A 15,509-nucleotide genomic window follows, 5' to 3' on the forward strand; every position below is an offset into this window, starting at 1 on the left:
TCTGTAATTACTTTGACTGCCTTTTCCGATTTGCGCTTCCGCTTCGTTACACTAGGAAAAGACATTTTTGGCAAAGGTAAAATTTGCGCCGATGAGTTCGGAAACATTTCGCAAGCCGGTCTTCATCGCCGAGCTCTGGATCCTGCGATGAATGTTGAGTTTACAGAAGTGTCATACACCGGTGTAACCAAATCTGCTTCTTGTTGATTTGCTTGAATCATTGAAGGCCCATCTGGTTCATCTTGGCTCCTAGTAAGACCAGTTGTGATTGCCGAATCAACCGGAATTGCAACATGTTGCACTGTGGATGCGTCAACTATCATCGGGTTCGTTACAGTAATCAACGTAACAGCTACAGTTCCTGGTTGATCTTTCGCTTCTGAGGGGGCAAAGTCCTGGTCGCTGAAGATTTGCCTGTTAAACGGCCTGTTAAATGCCTGTCTTCCAAAAACCGCTTACTACCACACTAGCAGAAACGGCTTTGAGGAGACCTCGTAAATGGTGACACGTTCTGGAAAACGGCACATGAACTCATCTCTTGAGTCTTGTGCGTAGTAGGATTTGAAAGGCCCATGAACGCCACATCTTATTAGTATTATGCGTCGAATGCAACTTGTTGCGAGTAAATCGGTGAGGGATAAGTTTCTGAAAAATGAGTGACATTTTTTTTGGGTGGGCGCACACACACACACACACACACACACGTTCAAATAGTTAGAAATATATAGACAGAAGGGTGTTATATTTTGTCCTGAATTAAACCGATTTTTTCTTAAAACGATAACCTGTTCATATTACAACCACCACCCGACCCACCCCCCACATTTTACCCATAATTCCCCTATCAGCTTCCACACTGATATTCTTCCCTCTTTCTTCTTACGGAAGTTTGGCAGAAGGAAGGTCATGAGATCTATACCATCACAAATATTGCCCTCCGTTCTCGATTGCCCTCGACTTCTATAAAAACATTCCTCGTGCCTGCCGTATCCTAACGGAACTATCAAATCTATACTTTTACCTCTAATCTACCAACATGTACGTCTAAATTTGGAAGATGATATCAGCATTTCCATATCACTAATTTATATATTTTTTAATTCCAAATGCCGTTTGTGCTGAATGGCAGCCTAAGAGTTAATCGAATGCTTTACCCAACACTTGTATACTGGAATAGCCGGCTTAAGACCAATAAAGTCATGTGATGTTCGATTGCGTCTAACTTATCAGCCAATCCGTTTCCAGCTACGGAAGACTGCCCAGATATCTATGCAAGGTGTTAACTATTAATTAATTTCATATCTTCAATTTGAGTGGAAGTTTCAATGGATGGCAGATATCTATGGAATTTGGTTGAGTGCAACTGTCCCAGATGGTTGAACAAGGATTTCTGAAACGCAAGGTTCAGATATAGACTCCTCATCTGACACATGTCAATAGGACGTCGTCAAAGGTGCTATTTTTAAGAGATGTCGCCACTACATTTAAAGTAAAATCGTTTTTTAGTATGGAAGAATCGCTGATTCTCGGCAATGACATATCGCTGAAATGCGAAATATGGCATAAAGGCAGAATATTATCAATCAACAATCAACATATACCACGCTAAGAGGTAACGGGTGACGCACACAGAGCATCGAGTGAAAAGCTGAAGGTAAGGAGGGTTTAGATTGATTTTCGATTAAAATTTGTATTCAAAAAAATCATTACATAATTGGAAGGTAAAACCGTCTGAAACCTAATAATGGACAGCATTATTGACAGCAACACTGGAACTAAATTGGTATCGTATAAAGAACGTCGAGGACGAAACAAAGAGTCCCCTTTGAAAAACGTATAATGCGAATCCACCTTTTTTATTTTCTCAGACTAAGGCCAGAGTGGCCTTTGCAGTTAATAATATTCATCTTTTTTCAGCTTCGATTCATGGCTGCACGTCACCAACCACGCATTCTACAGAGGGTCCACAAATCGTCTTTCAGGCGCTCCGTCTGTCACCCACTGACACTCCTAATCAAACCAACCATTCCGTTGGCGTTCCTGCACTGTTGTAGTCACAACTTCGTGGATATGCTCCAACAATCTGTTGACGTTGTCAGAGCCGTTGGCATCTACTGTTCGCTCGTCTAGCTTCTGGCGATACTGTTCAACAAATGACTTTCAACCGCAAAGGGTATGATATTGAAACGCATCGTTCCGTTATTTCGTGAATTCGTGACGCTAGATAGTCGCGCCCGAATTTTCACAACTACAAAATCAAAACGCGTCACAACTCTGATGTTGCCAGGTGTGTTTGCAGACCATCATCGTTGGTAGTAGAAGGAAGGCTTTCGGTGTCATTGAAAGAGCGTGAAAGTAGCTTTCTTTCCCGATCTGTGTGTTCGCATCCCCGATGGCAATCTTTACAGCGTGTGTTGGGCACTCTCCGTAGGCCTTATCAAGGCTCTCATAGAACGCATCCTTCACGTGTGCTGATCAGGCTGCAGTTGAAGAGTTTGTCTTTCATTCTCAACATGCAAATGTGGTTGTTTATTGGCATCCCCCGGATAACTCGCTTCATTTGCTTTCCGATCATCATGAAGCCAACTCCACAGTCTGCTCTGTCGCCGCCGCTAAAGTAGATATGGTACTTTAATGAAGTGTTGCTGATGGGAGTTATATATTAAGTGACAGATGATGCTATGTAGGGGATCAGTAAACCTGCGTCACGAGCAGAGCATAAAATATTCACCTTCAAGCAGCAACTTTGGTCCAAGTTTTGACAAACATTGTATGATTATTCAAAACATTGAATGACTCACACAGTTTTCTTTTCATGGGCCCAAACATTTGATCCTATTAACGGTTGCTGTCAAAAGGGCCTCTTAATTGAACTTTGAGATCAGATCTTTGTGTTTTTTTTTCAATTAATTAAAAATGTATTTAGATTTAGAGAAATTTATTAGTTCGTGAAATATTGATACCTAATTTCTCACTGACCCATATTCATTTGGAAATTACTATTATGAAAATGGTTATAAGTGAGGTGACAAAGAAGGCCGATGGGGGTTTCAACAGGAACTATCGATTATTAGCTCACGAGTAACTTACTCACGAGTAGCTAACACTTATTGATGATACTTAAGTAACTTAAGCGTTTTCATTCTAAATTCCTAATTTCTACGGATTTTTCACCTTCTGATTTTCTACGCAAATCATTCTAAACTTCCTCGAGAAATTTATTTAAATTTAAATATTTGAATTCGGACTTGAACTTTTATTTATTTTATTCATTTTATTATTTTGTTATTTCCCACCTCATCTACCACTCAAAGTGCAATATGATATATTTTTATTAAACACCAGTTGACTCGGTAGTAGGCGAGAATGCACGTTGTGAGCTGCCCATGTACAATTCTCGTACGAATCTTAATTGCAGTCTTTCGCGATTTTGTCTATAATCCTCTTGATTTTCAGATGAAAAATATCCAATTAACCTGTCGGAGATTGTAACGATTGTATATTTTCTGAAGTAATGAAGAAAATCCATCCAGTCATTTTCGAGTTATGCGGAAACGAACACAGACCATTTAATTTTTATATTCCCAGATTTACCAGCATTATTTAATCTATTCATAAAAAAGTGTAATGCGATCCATATCTAAACACATACCAACCAGTGTAATCCTAGTAGTTTGATGTAAAGAGGACCCTGACTGCCTCTCCTGTTGCTTTCCCCGGAACCAGCTGAGTTTTCACATCACTTGTGCAGCACTCACTCCACTGGTTTTAATCGTATTTGCACAGCACTTATATTTTCCACTGCTCCAACATCCTTATTTCCCGTGAAGCACTGAAAATTCCTCGGAATTTCCCCCACAAACTATATGAAACACTAAAAAATCTTTAGTAAATCCCAGGAAAGTCACAATCCCAATTTCCCAGAGCAGCAACCGAGCAACAAACGAATTCCCATTTTCAGTCCCATGGGTAGGTCTGACCGTGACGAAGGTGAAACTCAAACTGAATGCAACCCAGCATGGGTAGCGTTGTTTTGATCCTTTTTCTGGAAACGAAGCATTCCCATCGCCAGACGACGACGACGACGACGCGACGATGGACGGCGACCATCGTCCCACCAACTGTTTAGGGATTCTCAGACTGGTTCGCTCTCACCGTTTTGCGTTGTAACTTGCGTACAAGTTGGGAGACATTGGGAAGGGCTTTTCTCCGAGTTGGAGGAAATGTTTTTATTAAGAATGGGAGACAAACCTTGAAATGTTGGGGAGCGTTTTGTTGTCATGGGTTGTCAGTGGGTTGTGGAATTTTCGGCGAGTGGAAGAAAGTTGGCTCAGCTTAAGGCAGCACTGGGTTCGTGTCAATTTGAATTAGGTCGTAATTCGAAGTAATGCTCATTGGAGTGTCAATTGATCATGGATGTTGAAAAATCATTGATATGTAAGTTTCAATACAATATTTGGAGTCATTCAAACATGATTTAGAGATCATATCCCGGAGAAAAGGGTCTCCAGTTAGCCTTGCATGCAAAGGCATAGGATTGCGAAACCAGAGATGGTGAGTTCGATTTTCGTTCCGGTCCAGGATGTTTTCGGGTAGGAAACATTCTTGACTCCCTGGGTGGATCCATTGAACTTGCCACATAAGATACATACTCATGCATTGCCGGGCATAGAAAGCTTTCATTTAATAACTGTGGACAAGCTAATAGAACACTAAGTTGAAAAGCAGGACAAGTTTCAATTTTGAATGTAGAGCCATAGAAGAAGAAGAATCCCTGGTAGAACATCAAAAGATTTTGCATCATAGATATCAGATATTACGTTTGAAAGAAAAAATAGTGAAGTAACTGATATAGATTAGAATTTAAACAATATTTTTCCCTACATTTTATTCACGACACGTTTCTCCATGACACATTAAAATTTTCTCCATGACACTAATCGACTATGTACCATGCGCTTCCATGCTCTATGCAGATGTAAATTTCGTTTCTGCTAAGACGGATGCGTTGTGCTTCCAAAAGGCAATTTCCTTTTTTGACGTAGAATTACGTCCTTCGGTAAGATAGGGGGGTCATTCCAAAGTTTCAAATTTGGGATCGTCACGAAAAGAGGTCAGGAAGTCCGACCAATAACGTTTTATACGAATTCTGGAGATTTTGGTATGAGTCGATCAGTAAACTCTCTAAGATTCTATACAACTATTGTAAACAGTTGTAAAAATCAATTTTACCAGCCAACGTTGAAATTGCACATTAACAGTAAATTGCCTAGATTTCGGCTATTAGCCATCCGGTATGAACATGCAAACAATGTTGATGATCAAATTTGGCATCCACTATCGCATTCTACGTATCTTTGATACAACCCTCTACTTTGTTTTTTTATCAACATTACTTGTGTATCTGAATAAGGTACACTGCACTGGGGGAAGTGTACAAAGAGGATAAGTGTAAAATTTGACTCGAAAAATTGTAATTATACATATTTATTTTATGCCTTTATCGTATACTAAGTATACCGTCGTTGGGGGTGACAATGGGTCAAATGGGGGTGAGAATGGGTCACTGTTTCAACTACTTATAATGCATGTAGAAAAGATTGAATGTATCTGTGGGCAAGAAGACTAAAATATAAGAGACTTTTTTGAACGATTTTGCTATCCGACCTCCAGGCTAACTGTGAGAGCGATGACCCATTTTCACCCCCTAGACCCATTGTCACCACCGATGGCGGTACGTAAAGGCTATATGTTCGGTCCAAAAATGAACTTTTATAGGAGGCCCGGAGACCCATAGTGTTATATACCAATCGACTCGATTCGACGAATTGAGGTGATGTATGTGTGTATGTGTGTGTCTGTGCGCGCCCACGTACCAAAATGTAGCAAAAGTGTCACTCATTTTTCGGGCACTTACCCTCAACCGTTGTTTTCAATTGAAAATTGGCCAGATCGGACTATGGGATAGAAAGTTAAGGCCAGAATACTTTTTTTTACGGAATAATTGCGTAAAAAATTGTCACTCATTTTTCGGGCAATTATCCTAAACCGATTTGCTCACAACAAGTTGCATTCAACGCAAACTTCTATCACATTGTTTTCTATTGAAAATGGGCAAGATCGGAGTATGGGTTCGGAAATTATGGCCAAAATACTTTTTTACGGTGTCACTCATTTTTCGCGCACTTATCCTCAACCGATTTACTCGCAACAAGTTGCATTCGACGTAGAATTCTGTCCCATTGTTTCCTGTGAAAATTGGCTACACGGAATTGGCACGGAAGTAATGAACAAAATACTTTTTTGCCTTTCTCGTATACAAAGTATACGTAAAGGCTATATGTTCGCTCCAAAAACGAACTTTTTATAGGAGTCCCGGAGACCCATAGTGTTATATACCAATCGACTCAGCTCGACGAATTGAAGTGATGTCTGTGTGTATGTGTGTGTGTATGTGTGTGCGCAAAATAATCTCACTCATTTTTCAGGCACTTATCCTTAACCGATTTGCTCGCAACAAGTTGCATTCAACGCAGAATCTTGTCCCATTGTTTCGTATTGAAAATTGGACAGATCGGTCTATGGGTTTCGAAGTTATGGCCAAAATCCACTTTTTCACATGATAAACACGTACAAAATTCTCACTCATTTTCAGGCACTTATCCTTAACCGATTTGCTCGCAACAAGTTTCGTTCGACGCGAAATCCTGTCCCATTGTTTCGTATTGAAAATTGGTCGAATCGAACTATGGGATTCGAAGTAATGGCCAAGATACATTTGTTGAGAAGAAAAATTCTCACTCATTTTTTAGGCACTTACTTTTAGCTGATTTGCCTGCAACAAGTTGCATTCGACGCAGAATCTTGTTCCATTGTTTCGTATTGAAAATTAAACAGATATGGCCAAAGTTTATTTTTTTTTGTTTTTTTGCCTTTCTCGTATACAAAGTATACGTAAAGGCTATATGTTCGCTCCAAAAACGAACTTTTTATAGGAGTCCCGGAGACCCATAGTCTTATATACCAATCGACTCAGCTCGACGAATTGAAGTGATGTCTGTGTGTGTTTGTGTGTGTGTTTGTGTGTGTGTATGTGTGTGTAAAATAATCTCACTCATTTTTCTGGCACTTATCCTTAACTGATTTGCTCGCAACAAGTTGCACTCGACGAGGTATCTTGTCCCATTGTTTCGTATTGAAAATTGGCTGAATCGGACTATGGGCTTCGGAGTTATGGCCAAAAATATTTTTTACAACAAAATTCTCACTCACTTTTTAGACACTTACTCTTAGATGATTTACTCGCAACAAGTTTCATTCAACGCAGAATCTTGTCCCATTGTTTCGTATTGAAACTTGGACAGATCGGTCTATGGGTTTCGAAGTTATGGCCAAAATCTACTTTTTTCACATGGTAAACACGTACAAAATTCTCACTCATTTTTCAGGCACTTATCCTTAACTGATTTGCTCGAAACAAGTTTCATTCAACGCGAAATCCTGTCCCATTGTTTCGTATTAAAAATTGGTTGAATCGAACTATGGGATTCAAGTAATGGCCAAGATACATTTGTTGAGAAGAAAATTCTCACTCATTTTTAGGCACTTACTTTTAGCCGATTTGCCTGCAACAAGTTGCATTCGACGAAGAATCTTGTTCCATTGTTTCGTATTGAAAATTAAACAGATATGGCCAAAGTTTTTTTTTGTTTTTTGCCTTTCTCGTATACAAAGTATACGTAAAGTATACTGTGTGTGTGTGTGTGTGTGTGTGTGTGTGTGTGTGTGTGTTTGTGTGTGTGTGTGTGTGTGTGTGTGTGTGTGTGTGTGTGTGTGTGTGTGTGTGTGTGTGTGTGTGTGTGTGTATGTGTGTGTGTATGTGTGTGCAAAATAATCTCACTCATTTTTCTGGCACTTATCCTAAACTGATTTGCTCGCAACAAGTTGCATTCGACGAGGTATCTTGTCCCATTGTTTCGTATTGAAAATTGGCTGAATCGGACTATGGGCTTCGGAGTTATGGCCAAAAAATATTTTTTTACAAGAAAAATTCTCACTAACTTTTTAGACACTTACTCTTAGATGATTTACTCGCAACAAGTTTCATTGCCTTTTTGCCTTTCTCGTATACAAAGTATACGTAAAGGCTATATGTTCGCTCCAAAAACGAACTTTTTATAGGAGTCCCGGAGACCCATAGTGTTATATACCAATCGACTCAGCTCGACGAATTGAAGTGATGTCTGTGTGTATGTGTGTGTGTGTATGTGTGTGTGTGTGTATGTGTGTGCGCAAAATAATCTCACTCATTTTTCTGGCACTTATCCTTAACCGATTTGCTCGCAACAAGTTGCACTCGACGAGGTATCTTGTCCCATTGTTTCGTATTGAAAATTGGCTGAATCGGACTATGGGCTTCGGAGCTATGGCCAAAAAATATTTTTTTACAACAAAAATTCTCACTCACTTTTTAGACACTTACTCTTAGATGATTTACTCGCAACAAGTTTCATTCAACGCAGAATCTTGTCCCATTGTTTCGTATTGAAACTTGGACAGATCGGTCTATGGGTTTCGAAGTTATGGCCAAAATCTACTTTTTCACATGGTAAACACGTACAAACTTCTCACTCATTTTTCAGGCACTTATCCTTAGCCGATTTGCTCGCAACAAGTTTCATTCGACGCGAAATCCTGTCCCATTGTTTCGTATTGAAAATTGGTTGAATCGAACTATGGGATTCGGAGTTATGGCCAAGATACATTTGTTGAGAAGAAAAATTCTCACTCATTTTTTAGGCACTTACTTTTAGCTGATTTGCCTGCAACAAGTTGCATTCGACGCAGAATCTTGTTCCATTGTTTCGTATTGAAAATTGAACAGATATGGCCAAAGTTTATTTTTTTGCCTTTTTGCCTTTCTCGTATACAAAGTATACGTGAAGGCTATATGTTCGCTCCAAAACGAACTTTTTATAGGAGTTTCGAGACCCAAAGTGTTATATACCCATCTATACAGCGCGACGAATGGGAGTGGTGTCTGTGTGTGTGTGTGTGTGTGTGTGTGTGTGTGTGTGTGTGTGTGTGTGTGTGTGTGTGTGTGTGTGTGTGTGTGTATGTGTGTGTGTGTGTGTGTGTGTGTGTGTGCAAAATAATCTCACTCATTTTTCTGGCACTTATCCTAAACCGATTTGCTCGCAACAAGTTGCATTCGACGAGGTATCTTGTCCCATTGTTTCGTATTGAAAATTGGCTGAATCGGACTATGGGCTTCGGAGTTATGGCCAAAAAATATTTTTTACAACAAAATTCTCACTCACTTTTTAGACACTTACTCTTAGATGATTTACTCGCAACAAGTTTCATTGCCTTTTTGCCTTTCTCGTATACAAAGTATACGTAAAGGCTATATGTTCGCTCCAAAAACGGACTTTTTATAGGAGGCCCGGAGACCCATAGTGTTATATACCAATCGACTCAGCTCGACGAATTGAAGTGATGTCTGTGTGTATGTGTGTGTGTGTATGTGTGTGTGTGTGTGTATGTGTGTGCGCAAAATAATCTCACTCATTTTTCTGGCACTTATCCTTAACCGATTTGCTCGCAACAAGTCGCACTCGACGAGGTATCTTGTCCCATTGTTTCGTATTGAAAATTGGCTGAATCGGACTATGGGCTTCGAGTTATGGCCAAAAATATTTTTACAACAAAAATTCTCACTCACTTTTTAGACACTTACTCTTAGATGATTTACTCGCAACAAGTTTCATTCAACGCAGAATCTTGTCCCATTGTTTCGTATTGAAACTTGGACAGATCGGTCTATGGGTTTCGAAGCTATGGCCAAAATCTACTTTTTCACATGGTAAACACGTACAAAATTCTCACTCATTTTTCAGGCACTTATCCTTAACCGATTTGCTCGCAACAAGTTTCGTTCGACGCGAAATCCTGTCCCATTGTTTCGTATTGAAAATTGGTTGAATCGAACTATGGGATTCGAAGTAATGGCCAAGATACATTTGTTGAGAAGAAAAATTCTCACTCATTTTTTAGGCACTTACTTTTAGCCGATTTGCCTGCAACAAGTTGCATTCGACGAAGAATCTTGTTCCATTGTTTCGTATTGAAAATTAAACAGATATGGCCAAAGTTTTTTTTTTTTGTTTTTTGCCTTTCTCGTATACAAAGTATACGTAAAGGCTATATGTTCGCTCCAAAAACGAACTTTTTATAGGAGTTTCGGAGACCCAAAGTGTTATATACCGATCGACGCAGCTCGACGAATTGAAGTGATGTTTGTGTGTGCGTGTGTGTGTGTGTGTGTGTGTGTGTGTGTGTGTGTGTATGTGTGTGTATGTGTGTGTGTATGTGTGTGCGCAAAATAATCTCACTCATTTTTCTGGCACTTATCCTAAACCGATTTGCTCGCGATAAGTTGCATACGACGAGGTATCTTGTCCCGTTGTTTCCTATTGAAAATTGGCTGAATCGGACTATGGGCTTCGGAGTTATGGCCAAAAAATATTTTTTTACAAGAAAAATTCTCACTCACTTTTTAGACACTTACTCTTAGATGATTTACTCGCAACAAGTTTCATTCAACGCAGAATCTTGTCCCATTGTTTCGTATTGAAACTTGGACAGATCGGTCTATGGGTTTCGAAGTTATGGCCAAAATCCACTTTTTCACATGATAAACACGTACAAAATTCTCACTCATTTTTCAGGCACTTATCCTTAACCGATTTGCTCGCAACAAGTTTCGTTCGACGCGAAATCCTGTCCCATGGTTTCGTATTGAAAATTGGTCGAATCGAACTATGGATTCAAGTAATGGCCAAAATACATTTGTTAAGAAGAAAAATTCTCACTCATTTTTTAGGCATTACTTTTAGCCGATTTGCCTGCAACAAGTTGCATTCGACGCAGAATCTTGTTCCATTGTTTCGTATTGAAAATTAAACAGATCGGTATTAAACAGATATGGCCAAAGTTTATTTTTTTGCCTTTTTGCCTTTCTCGTATACAAAGTATACGTAAAGGCTATATGTTCGCTCCAAAAACTAACTTTTTATAGGAGGCTCGGAGACCCAAAGTGTTATATACCGATCGACGCAGCTCGACGAATTGAAGTGATGTCTGTGTGTGCGTGTGTGTATGTGTGTGTGTATGTGTGTGTGTATGTGTGTGTGTATGTGTGTGTGTATGTGTGTGCGCAATATAATCTCACTCATTTTTCTGGCACTTATTCTTAACCGATTTGCTCGCAACAAGTTGCATTCGACGAGGTATCTAGTCCCATTGTTTCGTATTGAAAATTGGCCCAATCGGACTATGGGCTTCGTAATTATGTCCAAAACATATTTTTTTATAATAAAAATTCTCACTAACTTTTTATGCACTTACTCTTCGCTGATTCACTTGCAACAGGTTTGATTCGACGTAAGATCTTGTCCAATTGTTTCGTATTGAAAATTGGACAGATCGGACTATGGGTTTCAAAGTTATGGCCAAAATTCATTTTTTTACATAAGAAACGCTTACAAAATTCTCACTCATTTTTCAGGCATTTATCTTTAAAGGATTTGCTCGCATTAAGTTGCATTCGACGAGGAATCTTGTCCCATTGTTTCGTATTGAAAATTGGCGGAATAGGACTATTGGGTTCGGATTTATGGCCAAAATACATTTTTTTACAAAAAAAAAACCTCACTCATTTTTAGGCACTTACCATCAGCCGATTTGCTCGCAACAAGTTGCATTCGATGCAGAATCCGGTCACATTGTTTCCTGTTGAAAATTGGCCGGATCGGACTTTGGGCTCAGAACTTTTGGCCAAAATACTTTTTTTCACCAAAAGTGCGTAGAAATTACTCAAATGGCGCTTAAGCTTAGGCATAATAGCCAGGACATGTGGAAGAAATACCTGTGTCCCATCCCTGGAAGTTATATCAGCAAGGAGTGACACTAATCTTCTTAGCAATGTCACTCCCAACGTCACGTCATATACCCCCTGAATGTGGAACGGTTGGTACGGCTGTCCCCGTTTCTTCCTTTCGTGAATTCAAAACTCTTCGTTGATCATGTTATTCATTACTGAATAATCTGATTGCCGGTAAGTTATGAATTATCTCCCAATTCCAAGCCTGCATGGTGGGCCTGGCCGTTTTGATATTTGTGTCATATTTATGATATGCTGCAAATATCAATGCTGACAAGAAAATGCTCGGAAATACAACCGACATTTCCAGGATGCTTTTCAATACTGGCTGTGCATGTGCTAAGACAAGACAAGACAAGACAAGACAAGTGCGTAGAAATTACTCACTCGAAAAAAACGAGAAAGGCACCATCACCGCTAGGTGGATTAATCTGGGTTTTTTATTATTTGCATGAGAAAGGCCCAATCACCGCCAGGTGGATTAATCAGGGTTTTTTATTTAGATTTTACCACATCATTACATTGTGCAAATATATACTTAAATGCTAACACTAATACAGTGAACTCTCCCTAATTTGATGTTCTTCTTCTTCTTCTTATTATTATTGGCATTACATCCCCACTCTGGGACAGAGCCGCCCCGCAGCTTAGTGTTCATTAAGCACTTCCACAGTTATTAACTGCGAAGTTTCTAAGCCAGGTTACCATTTTTGCATTCGTATATCATGCGGCTAGCACGATGATACTGTTATGCCCAGGGAAGTCGAGACAATTTCCAACCCGAAAATTGCCTAGACCGGCACCGGGAATCTAATCCAGCCACCCTCAGCATGCTCTTGCTTTGTAGCCGCGCGTCTTACCGCACGGCTAAGGAGGGCCCCTAATTCCCTAATTTGATGTTCTGTAACTCGATATTTTCCCTTACTCGATGAAATTCAAAGTACCTTGAATCTAGCATACTGCGTTTCCTCCGTAAGTCGATACCTCCCTTACTTGATATTCTCTAAATCGAAGTAATTTTCCAATGATTTTTTATCACGCTAACTCGATGTTGTCAGAAACGGTTCGATATACATTGCCCGAATGCCATATGGCAGATCAGTTGAAAATTTCCTTAGATTGTGAGTAGTGAAAATTGAGTAATGAGAAGTGAGAAGTTGGAGTGAAAAGTGCGAAGTGAGAAGTGAAAAGTGATTAATGAAAAGTTAGAAGTAAGAAGAGGCAAGTGAGAAGTATGAAGTAAGAAGTGAGAAGTGAAAAGTAAGAAGTGAGAAGTCGGAATTGAGAATTAAATAGTGGGACGAGCTAAATGAGAATTGAGTATTGAAAAATTAGAAATGAGAAATTCGAAGCGAGAAGTGAAAAAGGAGAAGTGAAAAAGGAGAAGTGAGAAGTGAGTAGTGAGCAATGAGGTGAAAAGTGTGGAGTGAGTAGTGAAAAGTGAGAATTGAAAAATAAGAAGTGAGAGGTGAGAATTGAGAAGTGATAAGGGAGAACAGAGTACAGAGGACCGAGGAGTGAGAAGTGAGAAGTGGTATGTGACTGGTAAGAAGTAAGATGAGAACATTGAAAATTGTAAAATTAATCCATATTCCATTCCATCCATATTATAATTTTCTTTATTCCTATTTTGGCTCCCTACATCCTTCTTTTTCTTACTTTTTCTTGACTTATTTCCTACTTTCTTCTTCTTTATTCCCGTTTCCTTCTCCTCTTTTCTTTTTTCTTTTCCTTTACCCTTTCCCATATGTCTTCTTCTTTCTTCTACTTTCTTTCGCTTTCTTCCTACTTTCCCCTTCTTTATCCTTCTTTCTTCCTAAGACATAAGCGAGAAGTGAATAGTAATATGTTAGAAGTGGGGAATGAGAATTGATATGTAAGGAGTGCTTAGTGAGAAGTGAGTAGTGAGCAGCGATAAGAGAGTGCAAATTGAGAAATGTGAAGCGAGTAGTGGGAAGTAAATGAGAAGTAAGAAGTAAGTTTAGCTTAGCTTGATTGGCTGTACTCATCGTAGTTGCACAGCTCACCAATTGAATAGCTTTCTCGGGACCAGAACTGTACACGCGGAGACATGTTCGGAGTTTCTTTAATTCAAGACCAATAACGATGCCGGCCACGTCCTCACCTCACAGTCAATTAGGATAAGGGGAGGAAAATTGCTACAAGAGATCGAGAAATCCTCTGCATCTCCATGAGCGCACTGGAAAGGAATAGTATGATAGTTGGGAAGGAAATATATTGGAAATCGCCTTGGTAAGCGACTAATTATTTCTTTTAAACGACGCCATATTCATGATGGTACAAAAATGGAAAAGCAACGCGTGTTACGTATTTTCCCGAAGACTGATTCGATATTTTAACTACTTCGCGACGACCAAAACACGCACTGCACAATGCTTGCTCGATAGCTATTCAGAAACGCATTATCATTTTCTGATAATTTACTTACCCGCACAATGAAGAACAAAATTTCGGTGACCAGCCGACCGTTTCATTTTCCGCACAAAGCAAAACTAAATTTCGACGGTCGGCCGATCGCTCTGCTTACTGGATAAATACGACTGGACAAGAAATGATAATGTGTTTTTCTCCCTTTCCAAAACAAAAGAAAACACGCACTAAACTGATTATCTTTATTACCGGTCGCGCAATGCAGAACACAAAATTTCGGCAAATCGCGCGATCGTTCTACCGTCCGAAACAAGAGCCAACACGCACTGAACTAATTAACTTTCAGAAAAATATATTAAGCTCTTTTAGTGGAATGTATTAAACCGTCTAAGACGAATTAAGTACTGTCCATTTAATTCCACCAGTTAATTTTCGTTATTATTATTTATTTTATTTATTTTATTTTATATTTTTTATTTATTTTCGTTATACTGTATAGGTAAATAAAGTAGGCAAATAAGATTAGATTAGGTACCTAGCGTAGTATAAATAGTGTAAGTTGCGATTGTTTTCTTCAAGTCGAGTCAAGTACAAGACACTGAAGACGACCACACAGTTGTGGTCGAAATACGTATCTGCAAAGATAACGAAAATTAACTGGTGGAATAAAATGGACAGTACTTAATTCGTCTTAGACGGTTGATTAACTTTATTAAGAAGTAAGATGTGAAAAGTACCCAAGCAACACACTTGCCATAGATGAGTTATTACAACTTATGTACGACTGAATCAAGTCATATCGGGACCAATTTGCGATTTGGGCGTAACTTATTTTGTAAACAAACATTGGAAGGGGAATTCCTGCTAAAACAAGCATTTTATGAGGAAACCATGGTATGGTTCCGACAAATTAAGCTTTCCTCTACCAGATAAGGGAATTAGTTTGGGATGAAAACGCTTGTATTCTCCGGAATCCATTAAGCAATGTTTGTTTACAAAATAAGTTACGCCCAAATCGCAAAGCAATCTCGATATATGAGTTGCAGTAATCAAATCAGTCTGAATTGTGTTACTCGGGTAAGAAGTGAAAAGTAAGAAGTGCGAAGTGAGAAGGGAGTAGTGAGCAGTAAGAAGTGATAGGTGAATAGTGAGGAGGGAGAGATGAGAGGTGAGA

At 39.2% G+C, this 15,509-nt stretch overlaps 1 protein-coding gene across 4 annotated transcripts in view; it reads right to left on the bottom strand.

Annotated features, from left to right (window-relative positions):
- The window catches only part of LOC134226190 (uncharacterized), a 144,223-nt gene that overhangs the window by 101,088 nt on the left and 27,626 nt on the right, over window positions 1-15,509 (bottom strand). For 2 of the 4 annotated variants that reach the window (XM_062706803.1, XM_062706800.1), the window contains exon 1: window positions 3,653-3,980. The exons of 1 other annotated variant lie outside the window; for it this stretch is intronic. The gene's annotated coding sequence lies outside the window, so the exon portion shown is untranslated. Of the gene's footprint in view, window positions 1-3,652; window positions 3,981-15,509 lie in introns of those variants that run through there. One more of the 4 variants, XM_062706801.1, reaches the window with a different exon arrangement.

The sequence above is a fragment of the Armigeres subalbatus genome, chromosome 3, assembly GCF_024139115.2.
Source record: "Armigeres subalbatus isolate Guangzhou_Male chromosome 3, GZ_Asu_2, whole genome shotgun sequence".
Taxonomy (NCBI): Eukaryota; Metazoa; Arthropoda; class Insecta; order Diptera; family Culicidae; genus Armigeres; species Armigeres subalbatus.